This window comes from Asparagus officinalis, chromosome 8 (assembly GCF_001876935.1).
Source record: "Asparagus officinalis chromosome 8, Aspof.V1, whole genome shotgun sequence".
Lineage (NCBI taxonomy): Eukaryota > Viridiplantae > Streptophyta > Magnoliopsida > Asparagales > Asparagaceae > Asparagus > Asparagus officinalis.
The window spans coordinates 24746199-24753554 of NC_033801.1; the positions used below are offsets into that span (position 1 = coordinate 24746199).

The following is a 7356-nucleotide window of genomic DNA, read 5'->3' on the forward strand; positions in this document are numbered from 1 at the left end:
CAAGGAAAAAATAAAAAGAGAAAAAAACCCACATAAAAAAAAGTCTACGTGTTGACTCTGCTGTGGAGAAAGTCAGCGTAGCTGAAAATCTCTGCATGAATTAAGGAGAGATTGGACACTTGTTTGGTCGCCACCATAAGCTAATTGGCAAGACGGAATAACTTTACTGGCCCTTGGGGAGCAGACGTAGGTTTGGAGAACCAAGTATTCATGTTTTGATTCGGCTTACTCTAAATTTTTTATTCAGTACGTTTTGGGAACCTAATAGTCCTCCATGGTAGGTACATGAGAAATCATCCCGTGAATTTGAAAACCTGAAAATCTGAAAATTTCTATTGAGAAGCATTGCATTTGTTTAGTAATGCTGTTTAGTAATGCATTGAGGACGTGGAAATCTATTAGGAATTGGATCTCCTAGAAGTGAGAGAGAGACAACAAAGACGGAAAAAACAATCACAAAAGACGAGGGTTTTTACATGATTCGGTAATTTGCCTATATCCACAGCCACACTAGGTTTCTTTCTTTCTGAGAAAGTTACAATTACGAGCGAGAGCATCCATATATATATATAGATAGATAGAAACTAGGCCTACAAGCTACGTGTAGAATTATAGTTTTAACCTTCTATATTGTCAGCAGCAGCCCATGTGAAGCAATTATTTTTGACTTTGGATAAAGGAGCGGGCCCCACTTTATTATTATAATATAAATGTATAGTGAAATATTAATATTTTATTGTGCATAGTGTTTTTCAAAACACTATAAATAAGCTCCAAATCCTTAAGAAAAATTCATCCCAGAAACAACTTTTATAGAAGAGTGAGAGAGAAAAAATAGAGAAAGAGTATCTCCTTGTAAAGAGAGATTGTAAGTTGTAACTCCAGAGTTTTCTTCTCATAGTGGATTCTTCTATCCTTGCCCGTGGACGTAGGCAATCAAGTGCCGAACCACGTAAATCTGTGTGTCCAACTTTTTATCTCTACTTTTGCTCTACTATTGCTACGATTCTGCTCTATTAGGCCCCGGGTTTATCCCAACATATATAACATATAAATTTTCGGGGTTAGACTTGCACAGTCTATCGGACACCACAACTCCAAGGAAAACTTAACTGTCAGACACATACATGTTGGACCCTAGAGAGGGGGTGATTAGGGTCAAGAGGCTCTAATATGCAATAAAATCAGCACAAGCAAACCACAAAACAAAAATGCGATAAAAGTAAGAGAGATAAGGTTAGGAGTTCGTTATCCTTGACGCGCGATGTGTTAACGAGATTCGGCCCTTTGGCCTACGTCCCCGCTCCCCACTCTCGAGGAGAAATCCACTACACACCCGGTTGGGAAGCCGGAACTTCGTCTACACAGCGATCTCCACAGATCTCTCTCACTACACAGTTTGATCTCACAGATCACACTCCCTCACAGTAGATCTCCACAGATCTCACTCACACAGCAGAAGAAAGAAATACAAGAACCTCTCTTTACATAGCCCTTATAGCAAAGAGAAGGTATACTGAAGCTGGGAGGTGAATCACACTTGAAACAGAGAGAAAAACAGAGTTTTGAAAATTTACTCAGGAAACAGAAAAAAAAAGCTCTCTGATTTTTCAAACGTTAGGGCTTAGGAAGAAGAAGAGGTCTGAGGGGGTTTATATAGAAAAGTTTAAATCATTTTAAAACAAAAACAAATCTTCCCAAATGAGATAATAATCTCTTCTTCAGACCCTCATCACAGACTGTGCCAAACACTAGAAGTGAAAGCACAGTAAACGATGTAAATGACCGTTTAAAAAAGTCGCGACTGACCAGAGGCAAAAATCGGTTGACCGAAGGAAATTTCGGTCGACCGAAAAATGCCTTCGGTCGACTGTTTTCTGAAATCTGATTTTTGACCAACTTGAAATATTTGCAAAATATTTATTTGACCTCTGAAAATTCTGAAACTTTGTAAAATGTTTTTAATACTAAAAACAAACTGCTTGGAAAAAGAATTTTGCAAATAGGTACTCATACTTGTGAAAAATAGTATTTTGTGAAAAAACGCTTAAAAGCACAAGTCTAAAAACGTGTGTGTGATTCCCAATAGCTTCAAGTAAACTCAGTAACTCTTTGCCTACATTCTAGCACTAGAGAGAAAAACAAAAGAAAGCTAATATCCTCATATAGAGAGCAATATACTTGAGCTTTGATATAGCTTGAATCGGATGAAGCTTTTGATCGAATTTGTCGTTCTTGAAATAACGTTGCTTCATCTCTTGGCCTCCTCCTCCTTTGGATATCTTCGTTGTAGCATATATTCCATCCATCCTCCATTTATGGCACTAACGAGCTTGACAAATGAGTTTACTACATTTACACTCAATAAGCCATTAGTACCGATAATGGTGGTTGTAAGAACATCATCAAAACATAAGGGCTAACAATACCTTCTCGTCACCTTTGTAGAAATAGCGAACTCAATAGAATGTATATATAATGTGCCGGATTACAAATCTAGAGAGGCCATAACTACTGATTGAACCCTTCACATGTAGCTCTCTAGATCATCCTCTAGCCCACATTTGCTACACAAATGCAAATCATGATATTCATTCTCCTCTGGATGGTAATATACAAATAAGAATGTGCTGGAAATATGAATAAATGGATATTTAGTTCCTGCAACGCTTATGAAGCTGCTTGTTATTTGATTGATTATATCCCTTTATCGCATGGGGAGTTCTGATAGGATTGTGTTGTTAATTTCCGTGCTCAAAAGTTTCAAGGCACAAGCACATAAGCTGCTGCCAAGTTTTGTCTCTCGTTTTAATGCGTCTTTTCATTTTTGGTAAAGTTTGGACGCTCCCTAGCTTTTTGTTACTTACTGCTGTAATATTTACATGATTACTCTTCTTAATTGGTATCGTCTACTCCAAGTATTCAGCCACTTCATACATAACCACTTTAGTGGAGCATTATTAACAACGCAGGCAGTAAAAGACTGCACTGATCCTTAAAGCTAAGGTTGATGCTTTCAATTAGAAGTTTGATATGTATCTGAACTATCTTCATCACATGCTAAATCACCTACTGGTATTTGATTTGAATGGATACATTTCATCGAGTTTCATAAGTAGGTCGCCTATTAATATCAAACTATATAACTGAATGTTTAAATTACATGTTTACTTTTATTTGTTCATATTGTATCTTGTATGTAAAGTACCGTTTTTTTAAGAAAATTAAGAGTTCCATAACTAGGTAGTAAATGGAGTTATTGGGTGTTGTAACTACAATTAATATGGGAGTTTTCAAAAGCCATAGAAGCTATAAATAAAAAAATATAAAATCCCCAAAATCTTTAGTTTACGAAAAAAACAAAAAGGAAGTGAGATCGGGGAAGGGGAAAAAGGAGAAAGATCAGAGCTTCTAACATGTTAGTTTTTTTATGGTTTATTTTGCATACATATTTAAAAAAAACTCACACCTTTTTCCGGCCACCGGTGCCATCGCCGGAGTCATCCGTGGAACTCCGGCCATCCACGGTCGTTGGTTTCACCGGTGATGACTCCTATGGCCGCCGAACCCAAGAAAACCCATTAGGTTCATAAGCAGTTAAATGGTAGAGGCAAGAATAGGGCTGAGCATGGTTCGGTCCAAATCGAAAAAACCGACCCGAACCGACCCGAAACAATCGGTTTTATGAGTAGGGCGATTCGTGTCGGTTTGAAAACTTTTCAACCCGAACCGATCGAATATAGTGCAATACTACTCATTCTGATCTCAAACCCTACCCGACCCGTCCCCAAAGAGTCAAAGACTCAAACTCTAAACTTTTTTTCTGGATCATTATGGGTTAAAAACAATATTATTATATTAGTGTTTAATGCTTCATAATCTCCTACTTTGTTGATATTTTTTTTAACACAGTTTGTTTGATAATAACTTTGATGAAGTTAGAACCGAACAAACCGAACCGAACCACACCGAACCGACTTGCAACAGTTCGGTGCGGTTTTGAATTATAGGCGGTTTGGTTCGGTTGTTCAAATTTTGGTAAAAACCAAACCGAACCGACCGTTGCACACCCCTAGGCAAGAAGAAGAGGAAAGGAAAATTATCCAATGCCCCTTAGAGTTTTGAGAATTTATTTTAAGTCCAAAACATATGAAAGATATTTTCTACATGAAATCTATTTAATAGAAAAAGTTTCCTTTTGACCAACTAAACTAGAAAAGTTATTGTTAGGCCCAAGTTCTGTTTAAAGAAGGATAGAATTAAACTTTAGAAAAAACCCCTAGAAACTAGAAATATTAGTTTATACCCAAAATAGTTTGAGTATGGAATCTTTAGTTTTTATGCATCTTGTATGATTATAGGTTTGATTGAGGAGTAGGTTCTTAGAATACGGTTCTCGAAATTGTTACAAGATCTTTTAAAGTGATTAGAATTATTCTTATTAGTTATTTTCTATTATATAATATGTAAATGATAATTTTATTTTTGTATAGAGAAATGATGGATCAGACATGTTATTATGTTCATTTATAGTAATTGTTAACAAATATGGATGTGATAGCTATTTATCTTTTACAAGATAAATATTGTTTAGTATATGAGATTATTAAAAATATATCATTTCAAATTTACTGTTAAAATCCATGTTTTAAAGAGTTCTATTTGACAAAAATAAATTATCTATTCGTTTAGATTCATAAATATTCTATTTTCATGAGATTGATATGAGAAAAGTTGCAAATGTGTTTAAGAATTTATAATATTTTTCGTATAAGGGCCCGTTTGGATAATAGAAGTATTGAAAGTAAGAATTAGGTTATAAAAGTAACTTTCAAAACTATGAAGTAGGAAGTAGTGGAAATAACATTTTTTTTGTTTGCTTCATATATTTTTAGATGAATGGAAGTAGAACTTCTTCCTCTTCATTTACTATTTTTTTGATAACATTTAGAAATATTACTATGAAGTAATTAACACATGTTGCTTCCACAATTTCAAAGTCATGCCATGATCTTTAATTTGATCTAGCACGTTACAATCAGTTTCATGCCGTTATGACCCCTCGCCACTTGAGAGCAAGAAGAATCCTTCAACCACATTACTTCAAAATAATTGTTTACTTCTCGCCTACGATGAGACTCTGGATGACTATAAATTCCTATGAATTTCCAATTTCCCTCCTCCCTCGCTCCTTTGATCATAACATCAACGTGATATTTAGATAAAGAATTAATAGACAAGCTGTTCTCTTCACCCTAAAGAAAAGGTGGCCGACGACCGTCACAAATTACTATAAAATAATTGTTAAAATTAAGAGCAATTTCATCAATAAAAAGTTGTTAGAAGTAACTAATAAAGGAAATATTAATAAAAAATTTTATTTATTTCCTAATTAATATGCATTTCAACTACTTCCGAGCTACTTTTGAGTATTGAGAATTGAAAAAATATTTTAAAAGTAAGGATGACACGTAGGCGCCACATAAGCATTTAAGGAAGTATTGGAAGTAAGTTTTTCATAGAACCAAACACACTTTTTTGTTTGGAAGTAGCAGAAGTAGTCTCTACTTCTTTTATTTCAGCTACTTCATAATTATTTCCATGCAAACAAACGGGCCCTAAGTAAAAATTGTGAGCGATACTTTGAGCAAAAAGAAAAGTGTTTTAAATGTTAAAAATCCTCAGAAGTGTACTATGGAGTGAAGTGATTTGTTTAAACCTATATTATGGTATTGAATGTACCGACCAGTGTTAAAGTAGCTTTTTTGGCAAAAGTGAAGTGGCCTTCGGGCAACCTATGGTAGTGCTAGGTACATTCTGTCCCCGGGTTGACTTACAGTGATTTGATGTGCATTCCCATGCTACTGGGCTATAATTTTCGTACCCTTAGTTTGACAACTGAGGAAGTTTTGCAATTGTGAATTTAGATCGATAATTATAGTTTTAAAAGTATTTAATGTTCATTCGTATTATTTCTTAAATTTGCGAATATTCTTTTATGACAATGTCACATGCTATTCTTGGAAATTCCTCTTATTCCAAATATTATTCATTTCTCGATCGTTCTTTTTTACGATAGCTTAGTTAAATTTTAGTATGGATAAATTCTTAAACTTGACTGATTCGCTAATGATAAGTTTTCTGCTCACCGAGTGTAAACTCACCCCGTTATTTTTCAATCTTTTTCAGATGAAAATTAGATAGCTTTATCAAAACCTTGGAGCTTTGGAACATGAGATGAATCTTTTAGAGTGTTTGATGTTGGAATTATAGTTATACTAGTCATGCTACAATGCTTATGTAATAAGAGAATCTTTTAGAGTGTTTGATGTTGGAATTATAGTTATACTAGTCATGCTACAATGCTTATGTAATAAGAGTCTTTTGACTCATTAGAGTTGTTGGAATTATAGTTATACTAGTCATGCTACAATGCTTATGTAATAAGAGTCTTTTGACTCATTAGAGTAACTTGTTATAATGTAGTTTTGCTCTGAGACTTCTTTATTTGTCAATAAAGTTTCTTTTAAAACGAAGTTTATTGTAATATGGGAGTGCACCGCAGGCTTAGCATGTGCTCGTGTTGTTGTTGTCATGCATCTCAAAATTAACTGCGCATTTTGGGGGCGTGACATTGTAGCTACAAGAACCCACCAATGGAGAGATGCAGATTATACAAATGAAGTGATTATCTTCAATAAACTCAAATCAGCAGTGGCTAGACTCATCAATAATGACCTATAACTACATCTCCATCTTTGGTCGTTTCAGCCTCGGAGATCACACATTTCAAAATTTTCAGAGGGGTGATATTTTACAATCAGCTTAATTTCCATCATTCCAATAGACATTATTCAGCTTCGATAGAACTTCGGGTGATTTGTTCAGGATGCTCAGTTTGTGACTGGAGGAGATGTTTGTTTGCTGCTTTCGATTCTATTCTATTAGTTTTGACAGGTACATTTTGTGAATGCTCTAGTATTTGTGTGTATGTTTATTTAAGTATGTTTATGAACTATCAACTATTACAAAATAAAGCATCTTATTGAGCTTGTGGATCACCAACGTGCCTCAAACTTAAAAATAAATAATTTTCTTTTCAAGAGCTCCTTGTCTTTGTCGCATCTGCTTGATTTTATAATGTCACATTGATGCGGAGACAATAATTGATGTTTTTTTGAAGAAATTCGATCATGTGAAAGCGGGACAATTGAAGCAAGATATGTAATTTCAGATAGATTTCGAAATGCAACTTTGGAGGACAATATCTCTTGACTCGCTGCATAGAATTCTTATTATAATATAATTTTGGAAAGCTCGGGAAGTTCTCTACACATAAATTTGATTATAAGATCC

At 34.7% G+C, this 7356-nt stretch overlaps 1 protein-coding gene across 1 annotated transcript in view; it reads left to right on the forward strand.

Annotated features, from left to right (window-relative positions):
- The window catches only part of LOC109821014 (UPF0496 protein 1-like), a 36943-nt gene extending 29891 nt beyond the window's left edge, over positions 1–7052 (forward strand). Inside the window, exon 4 of the mRNA XM_020387208.1 lies at positions 6566–7052. The gene's annotated coding sequence lies outside the window, so the exon portion shown is untranslated. The remainder of the gene's footprint in view (positions 1–6565) is intronic.